Genomic DNA, 23,562 nt, shown 5'->3' with positions numbered 1-23,562 from the left:
TCTCGTGTTTGTCATTATCCCTTCATCAGACTTCCTTGCATTTTCCGATGCGGAGGGTGGTGGTTCGGCTGCACTTTCGAACGACGTGAGATGCAACCGGCAGTTCGCGTTCTTGCCCCGAAGGGAACCCATCAACATTGTTGGAGCCATTGTGTTCTGTCGTATCCTTCCTAGCAGCACCTGTTTTCTTCTTTTCCAAGGAGAGAAAGAGAGACACTTACCAATGTGTGCTGGGGTGCGTTTCTTGTTTGCCAAAAATAGATTCCCGGAACAGCCCGACTGAAGGACGAGCGCGACCCGAGAGGCTTAGTGTGGAAATGCAAAAGCAAGCAAAAAGCAAAAAAATAACAAGAAAAGCCAAGAAGCAAGACCCACTCACTGTTGGGGATAAGGAACGAAATTGAAAGGAAGCCCACAAAGGCGCGTACAGCGACAACAGCCGCTTGTTTGTGTGCCCCGGCTACTATGTTTTTCCTATCTACTTGTCAAGGCAAATTCCTGTCAAATCTATCCCTTCCACCGTCAATCGCACAAGTGGCAGTACTTCCTGTTGGGAGGGTGTTGAATGGTAGGCAACCTTTCTGTCCCCACTGTTCAGCAAAATAATCGCGCGATATCGCGCCCAATGTTGGGTGTACGTGCGCACGAATCCTGACACTTCCGGTGTGTGTGTGTTCGTAGGTGAGCAATCTAAGTAAACTGCTTGGTTTGACGTTTTGATGACACCTAGTCCATCGTATCCGGGGAACGGATTTCAAACGTCACCAAAGGATTGTTTTACGTACAAAAACGTTACTAAATGAATCGTTTTTCAGTTAATAAAACTAACCAACTCCACTGAAACCCCTTGGAAGCGCCCACCCGACCAGCACGTTGTTTGCTATTTACTATTTAACAATACATTTTGCGCACTTTATTTACCGTACCGATTGGGTAACACATTTGGCACATAATCGATTGTAACTTTCAATCGGTTTTTTTTTTCGCTGCTGCTTCCCTTCTTACACGTTTTTTTATTGTTCATTTTCGCACCCCCCACTCCATCGACGAAACCGGGACCCGCTTTTCCGGACCGGAATCGCTATTTCGTTCCCTCGCGCGGATGTAATCCACGGGACGAAATTGAAATTTCGAACGCTTTCGATCGAACGCCGGCGGGCGTGCGAGCAGCTTCAAAGCGAGCGGCCTTCCGTTGACAAATTGAAAACTGTACACAGCGGGAGCAAACGAGAGAAAGAGCGAAAGAAAAAGGTGAGGCACGAAGAAAAAAAAATTATGAATATACACGTACATGAAATGGGAAATGCCTGGGCAAAGCTGCCACAAACGAGGTGTTTCATCCTGGGGCTTTCAACTCCGGCACGGAATCCGATTGATCGCGCAACGCCCGAATGACAATCAATACACGGACGGAGCCCCTTTCGGCCTGGCTCGGTTGGGAATTTTATTTCACCTTCACGCTGTTCTCTCGGCCGCCCGTTCCAACGCCACTCGACCTGCGAATGACTTCCGTTCCGCGGAGGTCCTTTTCGGTCGGTTGATGGATTGGTGTGAAGCACACGGACCGATGCCGAGATCGATATTGTTCGGGATTTGCCTTTTCCTCAGGCCGGTGTTTTCCTTCTCTCGCCTGGCACCGAGACCTCCTTTACAATTGCCGCTGAAACGGTTCCAATGAAATGGATCCAATTTAATCAAACACACAACTGATTACGCTGACGCCAGCCGAAGCGGGATCGCAAAGGTAAGCGAAAATAATACCAAAAAAAAGAAGTGGACCTTCCCCGGTGTTGCACCTTTCTTTTGGTCCCGTGAGAGCACGGAAAAACGTGCCAGAAAGCCACCTCAGCGGTGGATGGGGTCATTAAATGTTAACCATCTTTTCGCCACCACCATGCGAGATTAAATTAATCCTACCGCACGCCAGTACCGGCCGTACCGGTTGATGGAGCCACCGATAGCCAGTCAAGCGCAGCTTCAGCATCTTACGAACTGTGGCCGAGAACTGACTTCTGCACGCGAACGCAGAACGCCGGAGCTAAAGATTAACGGCCATCGCGAGGCAAAGGGCACTAAACCGTCACCGTTCGTCCGTGGGCATTCCGGGGATGGGCTCTCGGGTGTTATCTGCCGCTTTCCAGCGGAGTGGTTAACGAAAGCAACACATCAAAATGCGCCTTGGTGTGAGAAAGAAAGGACACAGCCTGGGGGGAGAAAAGCCACCCAACTCCGCGCCCGCTAAACGGCACCCGGGGAATAAAACTGTGAAATCCCTTTCGACGACTGTGTCCGCGTGGCACGGATTTTATTTCCACACCACACAGCTGCGTCCCTTTCGCTCGCGTGACGTACCGCGGAATCTTTTAATTTTTTTTTCGTTTTCGTTTGCTTTTGAGCCCCTTGCTTTTGGGCCACCTCCGGGGCGAGGTTTTCATTTTACGATCGTCCTCTTGCGGGGATGTTCGCGTTCTGCTTGGCAGGACGCGCCCGCAACCCGCCGAGCGGTTAATTACAAAAGTTCAAACCGTTCTAAGCTGATTTATTTTGTTTTATTACATTTTCATATCAGCGAGCGAGCAGCGCGGTTCCCGCGAAAGGCCGTACGAATCTCGGGGGCACCCAAAAAAAAAAACCGACCGTAGGCCTGGATTTTCCGTTTACTCGCGAAGGCTCTTATTATTTTTTTTTTTGCTCCCTCGTTTGTGGAAGCCTTTTCGTCGGCTGGCACCCTCTAATCCTTTCGCTCAATCCTTTCGCCGAAGGATGCCACCGGCTGGTGGTGATAAATGTCTTTTGCGCTGGTTCGTCCCCCACGCCGGGCAGGGGAATTGGGTTTTCCTTCGGGAGGGTGGGAGGGATTTTCACCACCCACTCCGCACGCCGGCAGCATGCAGATAAGCGTGAAATCCGTTTGGGTTGTGTGTGTGTGTGGTGTGCGTTTTTATTTTTCTGATGTTCTTCAGCTTTTGGGCTCCTTTGTGCCACGCGGAATGCAGTTGAAAGGTATGATAAGCCAGTTGCTTCGGTTGCATGGCAACGACTTGCCTTGCATCGTTTCAAGGGCTCCTTCGATAGCTGTGTGAATGTGCCTAATTTTATTCCTTTTTTAAGCAAACGAAAGTGTTTAATCACTTTCATCCATTCAAAAAATCCCCTTCAACTACTTGCAGATGCATTGAATTTGCAGCCTACACTAAAAACAACTACATTGCAATCGCGATCTTCTCAGTGATTCATTCCAAAACTGGTCGTGCTGGTCATATTACAAGACATAACTTTCCCTGATTTACGATTACGTTAACTTCTCCCAATGGCACCATGTCCAACGTTAAAACTCCATAATACACGTCACGTTTCGTGTCTCGGTTCTCGACATCGTTGAATGGCTAGATTTCAGTTTACTTTTTTTCTATCAAAACCTAAACGAAGACACGATGGAACGATGGATGAACCATACAAAAAAAAAAGAAATCCATCCTTCATGGGACATTTCTAAAGCGCTATAAATACGCATTGTTCCTAGCGGTGCAAATAAATCAGCGAGATTACTAGATTTAATACTCATTTGAAACATTTCTTCGTTTCAAAGCCATTTGTCTCTCGCGTGGCTCGGGGTTCTGTTTTTTTTTCGGCTCTCTTCCTCTTTTTGACCTTCCTTTGGCGTTCGCAACGGAGTTCCGAAATCTCCCGGATCCTAGTGCTTGCACACTCGCAGCTAAAAGAAAGCTACAGTATTGACCCTTCCAACGTGAGTGAGAGAACGAGAGCCGCGAGTAAATGCACACGCGCTCCGGAAGAAAGCGGAACCGAAAGTAAGTGTGCGCGGAAGCATTTTCCGGTTTTAATCTAGTAAATTTAATAAAAATGATTGATGATCGCCGCGGCACGCCCTGACCGGGGCTCGAAGGAACTACGAACACTACGACAGCAACAACCAAAAAAAAACAGGGACCTTTCCTCGCCATCGGCCACAGCGGCAAAAAGGCATCAAATCCACATCTCGCGGTGGAGGGAGGAAAACAGAACAAAAAGGGATTTGTGCACGAACGACCACCGAAAGGGTTGTGTAATTAGAAAAACAAATTTCAACCCTTGGTCCGCAGAAGGACGCTGGAGTTCGCGGGCCTTGGGAAAATGGCTTTCCCGCGCCCCAGACCAAACGAATGCAGCGTGACAAACCGACAGCGCTTTTTGTTTTCCCTCCCAAAAACGGTGCCTTTTTTTTTGTTTTCTCCTCCCTCCGGCCGATGGCGCTGTGTCGAGCCCTTTCGGTGAAAAGTGGACAGATTGAGCCCCTGAGAAGGCACAGGGTTCTTCCGTGGCGAGGATTTAGCAGTTCGTCTTTTTTCGTTTTTTTTCGTTGTGGTGCCATGGTCCATCTGAGCCTCTGCCACGAAATACATCGACACCGGACGACCCGGGCTTAGGGTAATGAGTCCCTCGGGGTTGTGATGGCCAGGGACGGCTTGATTGATAGCCTCACGTCGTTTTCCCGCCGGCAACAATGTATGTCCGTTCGGAGCGGAAATGTATCGTTTTTTTCTGGCTTTGGAAAATCTACTTTTTCCCGCTCGCCCTAAATCTCAATCGCAATCGACTCGAGCTGTCGAAAAGTTTTCCCGAGCGATCATGGCGGCGACTGATTGCAATCGCAATCCTTCCCAGTTGACTCGGAAGCGCTCCCGCTGGACAAACATTTGCATCACGAATGCACCGACACGTCGAATGGCTAAAAAGACCACCTCCTGTGACCGTGAACATTCCACCATACGAGCGTGTACCGAGTGCCGAGTGTCCCTTTTCCGGGCCTCTGAGGCCTGAGCACGTCAATATTGACGCTTTTCTTGCCACCGATAATTGTTCGTTTGTCACTTGGTTCTACCCTGGCCGGGTCGTGCTGATTGCTACCGGGATCATGCTTTATCGATCGATCGAGTTGTGCCAGCTTCGATGCGTGGTCGCGATCAAGCGCCCTTTTGTTATCAGTTGGTATACGTTACGTTCGTCGGGATGCTTGACGCCAGAAAAGGATGACGTTGAATGATGATTATGATGGCGATGATGATGTCATGTTCGACGTGAACGTGGTCAGTGTAGGCTTGTCGGCACGCTTCAATCGAACGCCATATTCTTGCCATAACCTCATTAGCAATCAACAGATGAATAATTGTGTTAAATCAGCGTTCTGTACGAAGCGAGCATAAATCGGTGGAGGGTTTCTTATTGAACTTGGATCCATGGTGGAGGGAATAATACGTTACTTGGTTTACAGTAGATTGTTTTGTGTACTTCAACGTCCAATATTAGTGTCGCGAGTGAAATGTAATAAAAGTCCTCCACGCGATCGTGTAGCGGACAACGGCCACTACCAGCCCAACGGCCAGTGACGGGCTTATAAAGGTAGTAATTTTATAACCCCCTTTCAGTAGTTAAAAAACTCCTTTGATTCATTTAAAAAAGAGGTTGCATTCGCAACAATTAGCGTTGTTTGCTTTTTGTTCGAAAGCCTATTTAATGAAGTTTTTTATATCTTTCAAAGGCAACATTGTACAAACAGTAGTTTTAACGATCGGCAATTTCAATGAGCTAGAATCGTAGGCAAATCCTCCTCTCTGTACGATGAATAGGAAAATATTCAAACGATTTAAAGGTATATAAACATAATCAGCTTATTTAAATTCCCTGCCATGGAACATTTACGAATGGTGCGCTAATTATTGGGGGCTTTCAGAGAGATTTCAACCCCCTGCTCGTGCCCATTTTATGAAGAAAAAAAAGAAAGTAAAACTTTCATCCTGAATTCAATGCATTTCTCGTTGCAACAGAGCAAACCGTGAGGCATGTAAATTATTTATCCTTTTCATTATTCATCCTTTTTCGAAATTACTGTTTTCATTCTGATTCGCTTTTGTCCACCTGCTTGAAATGGAAAGAAAACTCTTGTTATTGAAATACTGAAACGAAATAAAAATGCAGCTTCACAAACAAAACACTCTTTCAATTCCTTTCATGCCCACAACGAGCTTTATTCTCGCTCAATCGCTTTTAAATTCTTTCACTAGCAAAGACCTCTCCCACGAGCCCTGGGGTGGGCCCCAAAGTAAAGGCAACAAAACCTGGCATTGGCTTCACTCGAGCCAGCACTTCTGGCACCGGATGCGAAGTAACGGCAAACCGGTCACGAGCGCGCCACTAGTAACAGTAATATTTGCTCCGTTTTGCGCGTTTTCCCGGTCCGTGGAAAACCCCCCCTGAGGCAGAGGCCCCCAAACCCCTTTAGCCGCCGGTGCAGCGTGTAAAATATGCTGTCTTCATAAACTACTTAAATTTTTTCCCTTTCCATTTCCTCACCCGGTGAAAACAACGAGCTGGTGGAAAACGTGGACGAAGGCAGTTCCCGGAGCGTTGAAGGGAAAGCTACACTCGAGCGCAATTAGTTGCATTCAAATCGGACCATTGCGACCGGCGGAAGTCGGACTCTCAAGACGTAAGCAAAAAAGAAAACCCAGCCTGGCGCCTTCGCTTGGGTCCTTCCTGCAGTAAGGATGCGCTCGCGCGGCTGTGGGAGGAACAATTTACGGCTCAATCTTTCGCGCTTCCCTCTCACACCGGTCGAGCTATTCTGTAAGAACAATGCCCGGCAGAACTGTCCACCGCCGTGCCGAAGGTGGTCGCTGACAGCGCCCATTACTTTGTGCGTTTTATGAAGATTGGATTACTTAATTGCATGGGACGAGAAGTGCGAAAAGCGGCACCGGCATCTTCCGGCTGCAGATGACAACGGACCATTCTGTTTCTTTCCCTCTCTCTCTTTTCTTCTCCATGCCGCTGGCCTTGGCTGGGTCTTCAGGACCAGTGCGCCTTTGGCAGTGCCTTTAAAGTAATTAAATTTACGGAACTGCGGCACTGCGTTCTTCTCCTGACTCTGGAGCAACTGACAACAACCTTGTGGTGGGGTGGGTAAAAAGTTGAAAAAAAAACACACACACACAAACACGACCGGATTAATAATGGACCCCGACCCGGAGGCACTTGGTTTTGGAGTGAGAAAAGAGCGACAAAAAAAAGCAAAGAAATAAGACACACACAATGTAACACAACTAAATTAGCATGCTAATGGCCGCGTGCGCGCGCGTTCTCGAAGGTGTCCAACGTCCAGCCCGAGGGGTATCATATTTACCACTCGAACGACGCCAAACATTTACTGGAAGGTGCCGTTCCGCGCCGGTGCGATTGAATTAGATTGTGCGTCTTCGAGCGTCCCGGTCGAGCGTGTGTCCTGTTCGTCGCCGTTATTTATCCAGCGGCTTGCCGAAGGCTTCCCTGTTGGAATGGCGTAATCTGGGTGGACAGTTTTCCTGTTGTTGTTGTTGTTTTTTTTGCTTTTACTATCTTCGTGTCCTCTCTCTCTCTCTCTCTCTCTCTCACACCCAATGGCCAACAAACAACACAAACGGTGCCCGGAGCCAACCAATCATCCAGTAATACAATTTCCAAATTATTCAATTACAAAAATAAACATCGCGGCTCACGCTTGCCTTCCCTCCGGGGGTGCTTGCAAGGACAACACGGTGTCACGGTTGGGCACGCGCATACAAGGACAACAGGGAACCGACCGTTGCGATTTTCATTCCACTTTTTTTCGTTTTTTGTTACTTTTGGCCCACCGAAGCCCATGTTTCCTATTTCCATGGACACATCTCGTTGTTTTGTTGACGTGTTGTGCTTTGCATGGCTTGCTGGGATCCGGTTTTGGGATCGTTGTTTACTTCGGGGAGAGAAAAAAATTTGACCGATTGATCAATTGGATGCTTCTCAGGGGAAGTTCGACTCAATCGAATGGTTTCGACGGATCAAACACATGGATTGATATATTTAAGGTTTATTATTTGCTACCTGTATGTGAAAGAAAAGTGGGAAAATAAAAAAGAGGATCTACATTGTTTTGATTCTGTTCATATGTTCAAAAACACAAAACGTTGAATGAAAATCATTGAAATAGTCTATTTTGAGACTGTCTTTTGAGTCTGCGATTAAATAGTCTGTTTTTGAGTTTTTAATCGCATTCTAAAGGAATTTAAAATACATCAAACGCAAACGAAATCTCGCTCATAAAAACAGAAAAAAAACAGTTTGTCCTCCCCCATCTCATCCACGCGGCATCACCGCTGATGTAGCCAATGATTTATCATACCCATAATCCCCACATAGTCACCGGTGGCACGGGGACATTCATCCGTCAGGCGCTGGCGCTCCAACGGCTTATCCGACTGGGCCACGAGCAACATGACGCATCGGATCCCCGCAAGGATAACGCCTCCTCGCGTTTGTAACGAAAGGAACATCCTTGTCACACACGTCGTTGAATCGTGCCTTCTACAGCTCACACTACAGCCGTTCCAGCCATGGTATAATCCTTTCAGCAAACGCGAAACCGGGCGGGTGTCGACATGGCCGCTGCCATAATCCACTTCCCAGCACGAATCGCTAAGCTACCCCGTGGGCCTCGGTGAAAAGGTGTGCGTCTCCCCGTAAACCGAGCCGAATCGGCTGTTCTCTCGCGGCTGACTGACAGCTGTCAAAGGCCGCTTGCGATCCTAGCAGGCACTTCGCGGGCATCTGCCCATCCAGATCGCCATGGCAACATTCTTGCGTGCGTTTAATTGACATTTTTATCCCTCTTCACCCCGGGAGGCGCTCTTTTGAGATGCACGAAACCGGAACCATTTCGCCACCGGTTTTCCCGGCCAGTGGGAAAGCAAGGTCCTGAAAGGGCCGCGGTGGTGACGTTCGTCTTGTACGCGCGAGATCAATCTGCCACATCCTTACCCACAGGCTGCTGCTGCTGCGTAGTAACCGCGCGGTACGCGAAGACGCGTGATTAGTTCCGGCCGAGCAGTTTCCCCCGTGATTCCGCATCGTTTAAGGATACAATTACACTCGGCGGCAGCGGCAGCGATGGTGAGATGGAACAGGAGCCCTTCGGCTTGCACAATTAATTGCGAAGCCACACAAGGACACACCAGGTGTGCTGGTGGTGTCCTGTGCCGCAGGCCGCGGTGCTGTTATTTTAGGATTCCAGTCGATCCCAGTGACATCGACATTCGGTGCCATTGTGTGATGTGGCATTAAATCGCCGATCGGTAATTGTCTCCATAAACCATCGCCGGCATTGTCCCGAGGCTGGGAGGGAAATTTAATTCATTTGCTGGCCATGGGCATGAACGCGAGTGTGTTTTATTTTCGTTTCTACTTAACGGGACCCCCTTCGGCACCGGTGGAAGCTGAATAAACGTAACCAGGTTTCGTAATGCGTTTGCAAGAATGTAAGATTTGCTCGAACCGGTTCCGGGCCGTGAAGGCGCGCCACCTAGACGTCGTATTCGGACGACGAATTCGGTCATCGTAAACGAGTTCCCGGATGTTGTTCTAATAAATTTCAGCCACGGTGCAGTTGACAAAGTAGACTGCTAAGGAGGGGCTCTAAAAAAGACATTCATTTGCTTTGGTTATACCCAGAGCAGATGACAAAAAAACAGGGGGATGTGTTTTTGAGACACAGCACGTAGCAAAAACAGGACATTTTCTCTGTTTCCGCCCGGGATCGAACCGGGGGCCTTCCGCGTGTTAGGCGGATGTGATAACCACTACACCACGGAAACAGCTTGTCTACTGGGGGGCCGCTTAGCTAAAGCCGTGACTTCAGACCAACAAATCGCTCTGGGACCCGTCGAGATTAAAGACCCCCGCGAGGCCGTTTTTCCCTCGAGATTCACCGGTAATCGGAATCTCTGACTCCTCAATCTCCGTCAAGGCATCGAACCAGGAATAGAATCGCGTGGTCTCGGGTGCTGATTCAACGCGACCCCGCAGTTGCGTCATATTTTCTGCGCCGAAATTCTTGCATTATCACGCGGCCACGCGAATTTCACAACCAAGCGCAGCGAAAGCAGATATTTTTAGTGGCACGCGATGGCCGCACCGGGTCAAGCCGGGGGCCAAACAAACGTGTTTATTTCACTCATGGGACGAAATGGATCGGTGGTAGGTTGTTTGTGCGAAATTCTGTTTGCTTGACCAATTAAAAGAGTATCAAAAGGCCATAAAAACGTCGTTAGATTTGCGCAATTCTTTTCAAAGCAGCTCGCTAGAGAGAAGGGACCATCAATGAGAAATACCTTTCATTCTTTGCTAGCTGCAAAGCTTTGTGGTAGAATTTGGACACAATTTTAAAGCCACCCATTTGAAATCATGCCACAAAGAAAGAACCTAACGTCAGCGTAATAAGGAGCGAACAATTCTAATTCAATCACATTGACGTAATCGGCACAGCTCGAACCGACGCTTTATTGCCACCGATAACCTCCAGACACCGGGCCAGCACAAGCCAGCAGCGCGCTTAATCAAAACCGGCCCGGAACGATACGGGACGTTCCGCGACGGTTCATCATCTCGTGCCGCTGCTCTGACCCGGGGAAAATCGTTATCAGTCCCCTCCCGGTCGAGCGGGTCCCAACATGGCCAGACAGCCACCCAGCGGAACCGGTTCGAACCGAGACCGACGTTCTCCCTTAACCGGTTATCGCGTCCGCGACATGGACAGGAAGCACGGCCGCGGGCTGTGTCCCTGAACCGCTCCGCGAACCAGAATTGATTGGCAGGGACTCGCGAGTTCGCACACACTTACGCCCGGCAGGGTGATTATCAATTTATGACGAGTGCGCTCTCGATTCTCGGGCTCGGCCACGACACGGGCACCATTTGTTGTTGCGCCCCAAAAGCTATCAAGCCTCACGCGAGTCCGCTGCTGCTCATTATCAAGCCGGCAATTGATGCTCCGCGGGTCGGTTTGCGTGCGGAATTTCACTACTCACTCGGGAACGCTATGCCGGGTGGAATTTCATTTAGATTGTACTAGGCCCCGCGGTTCGTAAGGCTATCGGGTGGCAACGGTTAAAAGTAAAAAAGTAAGAGCGCTTGAGTGGTACAAGAGACATCGAACAAAAGGAAGCAGACGGGACATGGTCAGGAATGTCATGCAATTCAATACCGACAACAATGCATTATGGATTGCGTATGCGGATAAGTTATTGATTTACTTCAAACAGCCTTGGTGGAATCGTCTACAAAAGCCTCATAATATCAAATTGCATGAGTTAGCCGCTGGGGGTTTACAGAAGGTGTGATCATATTTGATCCCATTGATCGGGGAAAATTCTAGATCATAACACGATCATCTGATCTATTTGACTAGTGTGCATTGATTTTCCTTTCATCTGGAAGTATTCGGGAAAATTGTGCACGACATCCATATTGTTCAGTTTTCCCTCAATTAATCGATGATGAGATCTACGGAGACGATGATACCTACAAAAAAAATCAACCGTAGGTTCCACCGAGATTTGAACTCGGATCGTTGGATTCAGAGTCCAAAGTGCTAACCATTACACCATGGAACCCGTTGTGCAGAAGGTAAACGGATATAAAACTAATCCTGCACCGCACCGCTGTCTCACTCGGTCTTTAATCGTTAACTCTTCCTAGATAACGTTCGCAATCGCATCGCAATAGTCTCCTTATCGTCAGCTTAAGCCGCATAAGCCCGCTTGGCAACGGGCCAGCACACCGCACCGTCAGTGAGATCCTACGCTAACGTGAAGCAACAAGAAGAATGGCATCAATTCGCAGGACAATCGCATGACGATTTGCTGCCGTAAGTGTGCCCCTTTGAGATGACTCACGTCCACCGGCGTTGTGATCCCGGCATGGCGAAATTACCGATTGCTTTAATTAGGAATTGATTCTCGATTACTTTTCGGCCGAACGAAGTACACAGCCGTGGAGATGGTGTACCAAACGCTAGGGTAAGGTTTTATTGCCGTCCTCCTTACTCGGGGTAGGTGCACTCTTTGATGGCCCTTCCTGTGCTGCTAATTATCGTTTCTCACCTCAAGGAACCGATGGCAGCGATGCTATGGACTCGGTAAAACCGGTCCCTTTACGGGCGGGTACATAGGATATGCTTTGGGTAATGAAAAGAAAAAAGAAGTGGGTGAGAGAGAGAGAGAAATTGTGTGTGGGTGAGAAAGAGAAGCCGAAGAAAAAGGTGGAATGAGACCCGCTGTTTCTCGGTGGTTACCCAGTAGGATGGGCATTAATAGGGAGTCATAAAATAATTTACGATAGATAATATGGACTCATTAAGGTAATCACAATAAATGCGACGACTCTGGTCGGTGCACGAACCGAAACCATCCCGGGGGAAACTGTGGCCGCTTCAGCATACCGGTACACCGTGGGAGTCTTATTCTTTTCGCCTCCGTTTAATTTTACCCCACCCGACTTTTTGGAGACGCATCGACGCCCGGCGTCGTCCAAGGGACGAATCTCTTTAAATGCTAATCCCACCCCCGGTTAGAGGCCGGGCCTGACTCCCAATTCCAGCGTGGGTACGCCGGCTTTCAGTTTCGCCAGCAGATGGCGCCGTAAATCATTCGTCCTTCGGCCATCCTTCGGTCGTCCTTCCCATTCACGCGCTGACCACCCGATGGCAGCGGTTGCTGCCTATAAAATAAATACCTTCGATTTACTGCCGAAAACATTAAGCAAACAGGCTAGTCCCGCCTGCCCCGTAATGGATTAAAACGAACCTCTAAACGGTGGATGCGCGCCTGGCTCCATAACCGTATCAATAATCATTAAACTTGGCAGTCCCGGTAACGGCGCTGCTAGGATCGCCCGAATCGTCATGCGCTTGCTTGTTTGCTCGGTGCGGAAAAACGGTGCAGGTGCGTGATAAAACCGGTGCCGGAACAACACCGGAATGGGCCCATCGCTTCTGCCACAACAATTCAAATGAGCTTAAAATCTTACGGCCTCGTGCGTCCACGGCGAACGTGCAGCATGTTGTTGCCTTCCTGTGGAGCGGAAAACTGGCAAACAAAAAGCAAGACGCACGCTCGCGTTCGGTTGAACAATTGGTGGAATCGTCTTCCGGTGCGAGGCGCAATTAAACCCGGCCCTTTTGCAAATGGAGACACAATCGATGGTGGAAGGTGAAATTTATTAGCTGCCCAGGGGAGTTCCTTCTCCCGTTGGTGCGTGAGAACCACCGCAGCTGAGGTGGAGCTGTTGTGGATTGAGCTACAATTTATTGGTTGGATGCGAGAAATGGTGGATACACCCGTTGGGGCACCGGTCGGGAGAAAACTGGCCGGTTAACATGCGCCCGTTTCATGTCCTTCCGAAGAAGCATTCGGGCGAACCGCAAAACCTCATTTGCAAATGGAACTTTTGACAACTTCCACACCCGCGGATCATTATTCATACTCGCTCGCAAAGTGACTCCCTACGCCGTTTTCCATGTGCTGGATCGAACCGATCAGAGGATCAGGGGCAACAGGAACAGGGTGTAAATTAGATGGAACTTCAACACGCGCAACACGTCCTGGTACTTTGCGAAATGCCGAACATCCAGCATCCGAAAGCCGATGTCACTCTCAATCCAATGTCACCACGTCGGGTCGGGTGTGTCAGGGTGGTCGAAAAACCGTAATCAATCCTCATTACGCCATCAGTTCACATGCGGTGCTGGTGCCGAAAACAAACAAGCCAATCTTCAGCTTCGGCCTCGAAATATACACTCCCAGCGAAAACGATGGATGGTTTTATTTCCCCCATGAAAAAGGGGTTTGTTGCTAGGGAGTCAGTAAAGTTCATGTTCATTTTCCTACTTCATGTTGGGAGCTTATCATTTTCGCTTTGTAAATTGAATCAACTGCAACTTTTAGTGGGGTTGTTTCTCAAATACATCGCATGATTTTATTCGAACTATATCGAACTAGTTTCCAAGATCATCTACAACGTTTAGTGAATTTTTAAAGAAATTTCCGTCCAAATTTTCCCTTCATAAACATGCTTTCAAACAACGCAAACTTTTGCTTACTCCCAACGCAACGTCCGCCACCAGCTGTCGGATAAATGGTTCATACGCGATAGTTAGGCGTTCTCAGACCAAAGGCGCATTCGCACCGACCAGTCCGATGATCCGGCCAGCACATGGCCGCGCACGAACCCGGCCTGACGAACCGCGGGCGAGAGATGATGATCTAATTCCATCTCCAGCTCCAATTACCGCGCGCCCGGCTTTGACAGCTCGCTGTCAAGCGGCAAGCGAACGGCATGGCCTGCTGCGTTGATGCGATAAACTGGGTAGCACAGAAGAAAAAGAAGAGAAACCAGTAAAGGCAACGAAGCGAACGATCCGGATCGCCACGAACCGAGCCATAGTTAATTTGTATCACAATTAATCGCTTATTTAAATTCATCATGAACTCTCGGCATCGAGTGCGAGTGCGTGTTTATGTGTGCGTCCGCGGGCTCATTTGCACGTGATCGGGCCACATGTGGATTAAGGGGATCCGCGGACCGTTGGAAGGGCTGGAAAAAAGCACATACAAAAAAAAATACAACATGGACGCTCTCACAATGACCGCACGCCGACGGACAATGACAATCCAACATGGAGCTCTCTCGTCCCCTTTGGCACAATTGCCGATGGCTTTGTTCGTCTCGCGACAAAAGAGACCACCTCCCCGCTCCGGGATGCGATGGGAAAAAAGGGTTTATTTTTTATTATCATTCTCCAGCTTGTTTGTTTCATCACAGCACCAGCGCCATTTTCTGGCGGGTTTGGTGGAGTTCGATTCGTTTGCGCGTTTGGGCAGGATTATCCGACCCACGTTGGGGAGGTGGCTTTTGGTGGGGTTTTGTTTTGCATGTTTTTCTTCCTCTTTTTTCTCTTTGCCATTGTTCACAGCGCACTCCATAATCGGCCCATCACGTTAATCCGATCGGCAAACCGAGACCGAGTGGGGAAGCGAGTGCACTTTATTTAAACGAACACGCGCAATGGGGCGGTTTGAAAATCAGCCGGTGACGACGCTGAACCAGTCGAGATCAGAAGGGTGGAGAGCGAGAGAGAGAGAGAGAGAAAACAGAATCGTGCCTGTATTAAATCACCACCTGCCATTCGCGGTCTTCATCGATGCAGCCCATTCCGTGGAAATAACATACACTCCACCCTTCCGGGTGATGTAAATTAATCCGCGACTTTTCGATTGGCATATCGAGCGCGAGATTGCGACTCGGGGTTGCGATCATCATTAACCTCGATTCGAAACGCCAAACAGCCCGAGTTTCCGCGCTTCCGGAATGCGCACGTCAACAGCGAGCGCGTGTTTGCGTCCACCCCCGAAAATGGCTTCATTATGCGAATTTTATTTGCATCCCAGCTTCCGGCCTGCATCCCGTCGTACGGATCGATATTATTTAACACGCATCACGAGATATAATCAACCCCCGCCCTCGAAAGGGGAGCGTGAGAGTGGACATTGGTGATGGAGCTCTGGCCAGTGGTCACACGCGGTGCAGTTGCCGATTGGCATTATGCAATCGCTTGGGCCGTGCTTTACACACTTACGCGTACATACTATCCCCGCTCCAGCGTTTCCGTCGGTTGTGTAAACTTGCGAACGGGACCACGGGACCAGAGAGTGCCGCTGTCTATTAAGCCATTTATCAGCCTGGTATATAATTGCGGAAGAGCGCGCAGAAAAATAAAATAAAATAAAAGTGCAGATAAGCGCGCGTGAGCGAACGCGTCGATTTTGTGCCCATGGGTGGGGTGGTGCGACTTGCATAAAGGTGTGGTGGGAGGAGAGGGGATTATGTTGGCCTGCTGCACCCTCCCCCTCTCCACGGGGGGGTGCCTGTCCTAGCCACTCGGAGGAGGAGAATGACGGACGCGAGCAAACGAACCAACATGGGAGAGATAAGCGCTTAGTCAAACATCTGGCCTGCCGCTTTGCGTTTGCGTTTGCGTTCTCTCTTGCGCGCTTTTCCGCCCCAACAGCACGCGTGCTGACTCTCTCTCTCTCTCTCTCTCTCTCTCTCTCTCTCTCTCTCTGTTTCGGTGGCACCCGCGTTTTTCCTCCAAACCCCCACCCGGTTGTGCAGCCTGTTGTTTAATAGGCGGAGAGAATCTTCGATAATTGGAGTGCTTGTTTATTGATAAACATGCTCGGTGTATGCGCTGTGTATTACGTACCATTCTTGGGTGTGTCCATGCCCTCCCCCAGGCGTGCGTGTGTGTGTATGTAGTTGCAAACATGCGCCCCACAAAATACATACAGCGTGCTCGCCGAGAAGAAACGATAGTCGCGGATGCCGGTTGTGGTGTTTGCTTGGCCGGCTGTTTGAGGCATTGTAAGGCCGCTTGATGAACTCCGCTGGGGGTGGGAGGTGGGCGGTGAGATGAGCTGAGGAAGCCAACGTGCGTGTGCGATGTGATGCGAAAGAAGACGAGTAGCGCTGCTACCGGATGTTGGGAGATGCGCAGATACGCACAAGGGTAGCGTGGCCGAGCGGTCTAAGGCGCTGGTTTAAGGCACCAGTCACTTCGGTGGCGTGGGTTCGAATCCCACCGCTGCCACACAAACATCCCTCTGTGAGAAAAGGACCTTTTTTTAAGGGGGAAGATCTTCCTTTATTTGGGTCATGTTGGCTTCAATAAAGCACATTCTTGTTTGCCTTGAATTCTGAATTGTAACAATAAAACCCCGAAGTCTGTTAAAGGCAACTGTAGTAGTAAATGTGAACGACATTCCATTTGATGGCTTTTGAAAATTGTAAAACTTCTACGAATGAATTTCGTGTAATGTGCCCCATTTCAATGCAATGTTTCATAATGTTTTTGATAGCGAAAAAAAAACGCACCCCAACACCACCACGTTTGATGTGAAATGCTTTTTCCAAACCGATGGAACGCGCATCTGGGCTTGATTTAAAAATAATGTTCATTGATGGCTTCCCCGGGCGGATGGGAGAAATGGGAAAGGAATTCTCCAGCACCAGGCGCAAGCATCGACCGTGTAAAGCACCAACATTACCTAGAACTGCACACTCCTCCGAAGCTTTCCACCGCTCGACGATCTTCACTTATCGTTTGATCACCCTGGGCCATTACCGAGAAGCGTGTAGAAGCGTGTTTCGCTACCGTTAAGCAGCACCATGAATCTGTCATCAATTTATGGTTCCCTTCATCTTTTCTTCCCACTGCTGCCTCAGTCACCGGTGTGCGCTCTTTGCTGAGTTATTTCCATCCTCAACGACAACGACAAACGACGACGACGACGATGGAGGTGTCCTTTTCGCAGGAAAGGACACATATTCTCGTCAACTCGGGAACTACGGATCATTCGCGGCTCACGCGGCGCACCCGACGACGATGATGAGCTTGGCCGCACAGCGTCGTTGTCGCCCAGGGGAAAGTCAAAACTCATTTCGCAACACATCGCGCACGTCGTTCCCGGTGTCGAGAGCCACCGTGCCGTGGGTTTGGGCACGTCGTCGAGGCTTCGTCCTGGCACCGACGACATCAAGGCGATTAATGCGGTCGCACACGTGATGTGCCGTTTGCGGTGGAAATGAGATGAGATTACGTGTCGCTTCTTTTTTTTTTTTGCTTCCCGCTTTCTTCGCTCACGTTCCTTATCCCTGGTGCTTCCCTGTCGTTGGCCCACGCGAGCTTTTGAGCGCTGGTCGCCCTGTGCAACCCTTGGGAAGGGATTTACGAAGGGATAATGAAATTGCACAGCCAGCTCGGAATGCAGGACCGGTAACGATGTGTTGTTGAAGTTTTCAAACCGGTTGCCGGTTGCTTAAACGTCATCCTTATTTGTCCGCATCAACCAAAAAAAAATATATATGAAACCATCGCAACCACCCTCCCATGATTAACCGCTCCAGTTCCGGGCGCTTCTACTTATCCCCAAAATCCCTCGCATAAAACCCCCTAGCGTCATCATTAGCAACGCCTGCTTCGACCGGTCGCGGTAGCAACCGGGTACCGAACAAAACGGGATACAACGGATCCCAATAAAGGTGCGCCGGTACAATCACACACCGCACCGAAAGCATCCATCAGGCGGGTGGCTTTATTTTATTGGCCATGTACGCGAATGGGGTGGAACTCAGGCGCGCCGCAGGCGGTCTTAAAAACGCTCGTTCGTTCGCCTTCCATAATTAAAACCGTATCACGTGTCACTTTATGACGTTGCCGGGCTATCGAATTCATGGGCCGCTGTAAGTAATTCACCATCCGCCACCCCATTATTGTGTGTGTGCGTGTGTGTGTCTGTGTGTCCTTCCGGTCGCTTTTAACGGCCCGATCCTTCATCGATCCCACCCGAAAACGGATCGCACAGATGCGATAGTGGTGCTCGGTTGCTGTCTCTGCCTACCCGGGCTGATTGTGAACGGCTCCGGAGGGATTTAATAAAACACACTTCCTTCGCTTGCCCGAAATTGACGCCCGGCCTGAGAAACACCAGGCGCCTCCATCGGTGGTGTCGGAAATTGCGAACCGAGTGGAAAATGATTAGGCGTCTCGTGGTGTGCTTGCTCACTCTCTCTATCTCTCTCTCTCTCTCTTTCTCTCTCTCTCGCACGCTGTATATCATTCTATCTTTCTTTATTTGCCAAAAGCCTGCAAACAAAAGCGCGTCGACATCTGCATTGAACGCCTGGCTACAGTCGCCGCTTTAATCATGTCGTTAGAGAACAATTTGCTTTGCTCTCTTCCGCAGGATTCCAAAGCCTCTGCGTACCGGTGATGAGCGAACGGAACAAGATCCTTAATCTCGGCGTGGTTGTAAAATCTTATCAGCTGCGGACTACGGTGCCATCGATCTCTCGTGCCTGCCATTGCGAATGAAGCGGGGAACGAGAGACAAGCGTAGGATCGGCTTTCTCAACCTGCCCCGTGTGATGATCGCCAGGGGAAAAGTTGGTCATAAAAATTGAAAGCCGATGCCGGTGGCCATGGAACAATACGCCACAAACGGAAGCACCGAGAATGGGCAAAATCGTTCCCATATAATGCCGTACAGTTGAAATGAATACGAACTTCGGCAAAGGCGTACAGATGAACATGAGCACGCGTGTGGGTGCGAGTGAGATTTTCTTTTCTTTTATTGCCTACCCTTTCAGCACGAAGTGATATTTCAGCTCCATCGAGTATGGTTCAATCAACAGAAATGATAAGAAAATAATGTCACCGTTTTCATGCCTTTTTCTCGCCTTATTTCTTCCCCCTCCCCGGAAAGTGGGCAGCTCTTCAACCATGCGATTTAAACATGTCGACACGCGGAAACGTGTCTGCTTGGCTTCTGTCTTTCTCGGGATCGGGATGAATATTTTTCCTACCAGCCCATTCCACGCCATGCCTACCACTTTGGCCCGTTCCATATCGATGGTTTTTTGAAAATAGTCCATTGTGACTTTTCTTCTTCTGTCCATATTTTCGTCCCGCCCGGTTGCTTCCCCTTCTTCTGGTACTCCACCCCCCCCCCCCCCAATACCATCCTTGCGATGTCGTTTCGCTCGCATCGTCTTTTATCTACAGCCCACTTCACTGTCACAATATTTGCCATTCAATTTCCTGTGCAAACACCACCGCCATACATTCATCCATGCCCACGTCCTTTTCTGCTGGTCCACGGTGCCGCTGCCTTCATCCTTGGCAGAGAACCACGGCGGTTTTTTTTTCGCTTCTCTTTACTCTTCCTCTTGCTTTCTTCCCGCAAGCGCGATTTTCAAGAGAAATCCTTTCCGTCAACGCCCCGAGATGTCGATGCCAGTTATCGCCTTCGTCCCCCTTCCCAACCGAACATGGACCGTTGTCAAATTGGTTGTTTCCTGGCTGTTGCGTCAACCCGTGTGGCGGAAGTGTAGGTGTGAACGAGGCGGTACCGGGAGAACTCGTGCCCCATTAGTGGCGGAGACCGGTCGGGAACGTTGCAATTAGCGGTGCAAACTCACCCGCCCAGAAGTGTGCCCGAGCGCCGTTTAGCATTAACCGGCTTCCGTTTCGGAGTCGGGTGAAAACCGTGCCGGTACAGGTGGCCGTCCCATTTCCGGTCAATTTGATTTGGCTGCGATTAGATTTTTTTTCATTTTCATTTATGCGCAGCCAAAGAGACGGTGCTCGCGAAAACACGCGACGAATGCTGGCATTATCCGACGGCCTTGACGCACCGAATGCCGGCTGTCAGAAACCAAAAAAAAAAAAAGAACGTTCGAGGTGAGTTGTTGCTTTTCGCTAATCTCCAACCAAAGCACCAATCGCAGCAGGCCATGCGTATCGCGACGAAATGATTGAACCAACGCACACACGGCAACGTCCTCGAGACGAGCCCTAAAATCTCACCGCTGCCACCAATACCGTGCTAGTGAGGCCATTTTTGCAAAACAAACCCCCATTTGCAAGCCCCATCAACCCCATCAACCCGCCTCCTCCCATCGGGGTGGAAGTGAAAAGGAGACAAACAGCAAAACAAGCCGTCCACTCGGCGTGGCATATGGAGGGCGCGAAAACAAGCATTTACTAGCCGCGCGGGTTTAAATACCCACACCACGGTGGGCGCGATAGAATCAACTCCATCATCGTTGTGCCCTCGTCTTCCATCCTCCACCCAAGCCATCGGGTTCAATCTCACGGTAAACAACATCGCCCATCAACACACAGTGACAGTGGCCAGAGCGGCAAGAAAACAGCCAATTCGGTTTAAGCCAACCATTCTGCCGTCCACGGCGGCCGTAGTAAACAGTTTAATAAATAGGCACTTTTTATCAATTTATTTCATCGGGTCTATTTTTAAAAGCGACTGAACTGACCACACCACCTCGGTCTTAGCGGGTGGGATGGTGGGGTTAATTCAACGGCCCCCTTTTCATCCCGGGTGGGTGGTGCAGCTACCCACCGGTGGTGGTCATAAGCGAATGCGGGTGTGTGCGGGATGCTGTGAGGCAATAATTGTGGACAGAAGGTTGCTGAGAGGTGATGACAAAAGGGGGAGGTTTAATTTTTATTTACACCCTACAAAAGCCATCGTAGTAGGCAGGTTTGGGAGCCAAACCGACGATTATTTTGACAGTTGCGGCGTACGCCATATTGTTATTGATTTCAAAATAGCGTTGAGGAGGAAAACTATTTCAGCCGGTGGAAATTAATTGCATTTTGAAACCTACCGCAATGTAGCATACCCATTGTGTAGCTCGTAAAATGAGGTCAAAAACCCCATCTATAACGTTATTACCCGTAACCCGTAGCTGATGTCAAATAAACGTAATCCTGCGTCTAGTTAGTTATGAGCTCGCACGCTGCGGCTCGACTCGCTTGAAAGAGATTGATCGCCCCAAGTGGGTGGCACCCCTTGCAAGAGGGGCAAGGGGATGGGACGAAGGTGGGGGAGGGGGATCAATTTAAATACACAACACACCCCCCGCGACACACAACCATTCGCCCGCGTCTCCGCGTTTGATCGCGCTCGTGATAATGCCCGGCGCGTTCTTATTCTTTCTGCGCGAAACCGAGCCGTGCGCCATTCGCGGATTCGCGATGCGAGCCCGTGCCGCGGGTTTCGATGCGAAAACTGGGTCAAAATGGTGCGCAGTTCTGGTTCTAGCATGTGCGCCACCGTACGTGCCTAAGCGTAGTGGCTTTATCTAATCGTGCGCGCTTCGGTGCAGTTTATTTTTCCCGTTCCTTCGCAATGGCGAGACAGGGTGTGCGACTAACTGCGAGAGAGAGAGAGAGAGAGAGAATGGAAGGAGAAAAAAACACACACAACCAGCTCGCACAGAACCCCGGCCCGGATTCCATTCAGCGTTCAGACAAACAACAACAACCCTCGGTTCCGCGCGAGGCCCACCCTCACGTTAGGTCTCCCCGCGAACTGACAAACTGGAACTGACCGAACCGGTGTGCGGGACCGATGGCCGACAACCGGCGATAAATGACTTAAAGGCTTGGCAAATATCATAACAATTTGCGAATTTGTCTGTGATTGCCAGCCCGGAACCAGCCATCAGGGTGGCCACGCGTGATAGCCGAAGTTTGTTCATCGATTAGGAATGGTGTGCGTGTTTCGTTCCCTGCGTGCAGTAACAAAAAAAGTGGGTGTTTCGATGGGTGGGTGGGAGTTTGGGCCGAACGACAGAGAGTTAGAACGATGCAAATAGGGCTGGGGTAATGACAACCACCCCGAAAAAGAAAACCATCAACATAGAATGAAATAAAACAACGCGAACAACGAACAGACGATAAGGCGCGCTATCACCGTGCATGGGGGCGCGCACGTTGTGAGCGTACGCTTCCGCTTTCAAAATTGCGCAGTTGAAGAAGAGCCCGATTGTGTCGACACGCGATTTTAAATAAGTCGTCAAACCACGTGCTTTCGTTTAGGTTTAGCTTGAGGAGATGCAGCGCGAGAGTTTTGGGTGGCGAAACTCAGCGAAGCAGTTTAATATCCATTATACGAAGGGAACCTTTTTTCGTAGGAATACCAAAGCCTTATACATCAACATTTTATTGAATAATGAAGCTAATTTATTCGTAATGTCACGACAGTCATGCCATGAAAGAAGGTTTAGTATTTTCAAATGATAATAAATATCAAGCGCCATCAAAGGGAATGGATTTTTCGTTCCAATCGAAAACGAAATTGATTTTTTCTTCCCCACAAAAAAGGGCCACCGTTTAATGCCGTCACCTATCTGCCTGCATCGCTCATCCGTCTTGATGGAAACTGCATTAAAACCCATCATCTTCGCGCGGGAGATAAAAAAATGACCCCAAAACATCCAATTATGAGCCCAACGCCGGTTAAACAACGGCAGTTAAAATACGCGAGCACTAATTAGCAAAACCCGGAGCTCATTAGACAACGGGCACTTCACCCACGACATCGAACGGGGGCATAAAATTCAACTGTCCAAGTACTCGTAAAATCGAACGATCGCCATCAGCCCCGAGTACGCTCAAATTGTTTTACGATCGTCGTGAAGTGAAGGTTCAATTAAAAAAAAACACACACACACACAAAAATTAATGAACGCGTCATCATCGCGGATGATAAAACTCGATTTGGCTCCGGCCATGGGGTGGCAGGCGAATTTTCCACGATGGCATCACACTCGAGCGAGTTTAAGAACCTTTCCATCATAAAGCCCGCGGTTCGGATCGGAATCCGCGGCGCAGCACGAAGTTTTCCCCCATCTGCTGGCGTTGATGAGGTTTTCCGGCGTAATTGAGCTCAAATTCTTGCAACCCGCGTGCGTGTGTGTGTGTGTGTTTGGTTTCACCCACTCGAGCTGCCACATTCACGCAGTTGGGCCACTTCCACTTTAGGCAAGCTTCCACTCAATTTCAACCCATCCCGAGGTCCTTCCAGCGCCGATTATCAACACGAGCTCCTGTTGAGGACGATGGCCCAACCACATGCCGAGCCCTCTGTGACATTCCGTTTGCTGTTCCAGCCCTCCCCCAAAAAAGGAGCAGTAAAATTATCGCAAGAATGAGATTAATAATTTAACTTTATTAGCGACTGGAGTGCCGTTGGGCCCGTCCGTTCCGTGCTTCGTTAGCCAGCTCGTGTGGACCGTGGACGTGGGGGTTTTAAGTCGCAGAAGTAATAACGACACCGCGCGCGTGAAACCAAG

General features: G+C 49.6%; 3 non-coding genes across 3 annotated transcripts; 1 reads left to right on the top strand and 2 right to left on the bottom strand.

Annotated features, from left to right (window-relative positions):
* Positions 1-9,589: 9,589 nt before the first annotated feature.
* Positions 9,590-9,662, bottom strand: Trnav-aac (transfer RNA valine (anticodon AAC)). The gene has a single exon. It is a non-coding gene; the product is annotated as a tRNA-Val (tRNA).
* Positions 9,663-11,387: 1,725 nt separating this feature from the next.
* Trnaq-cug (transfer RNA glutamine (anticodon CUG)) lies at positions 11,388-11,459 on the bottom strand. Its single transcript has one exon. It is a non-coding gene; the product is annotated as a tRNA-Gln (tRNA).
* Positions 11,460-16,410: 4,951 nt separating this feature from the next.
* Trnal-aag (transfer RNA leucine (anticodon AAG)) lies at positions 16,411-16,492 on the top strand. Its single transcript has one exon. It is a non-coding gene; the product is annotated as a tRNA-Leu (tRNA).
* The last annotated feature ends 7,070 nt before the right edge of the window (positions 16,493-23,562 follow it).

The sequence above is a fragment of the Anopheles nili genome, chromosome 2, assembly GCF_943737925.1.
Source record: "Anopheles nili chromosome 2, idAnoNiliSN_F5_01, whole genome shotgun sequence".
Lineage (NCBI taxonomy): Eukaryota > Metazoa > Arthropoda > Insecta > Diptera > Culicidae > Anopheles > Anopheles nili.
This window is presented reverse-complemented; position numbering and strand designations above follow the sequence as displayed.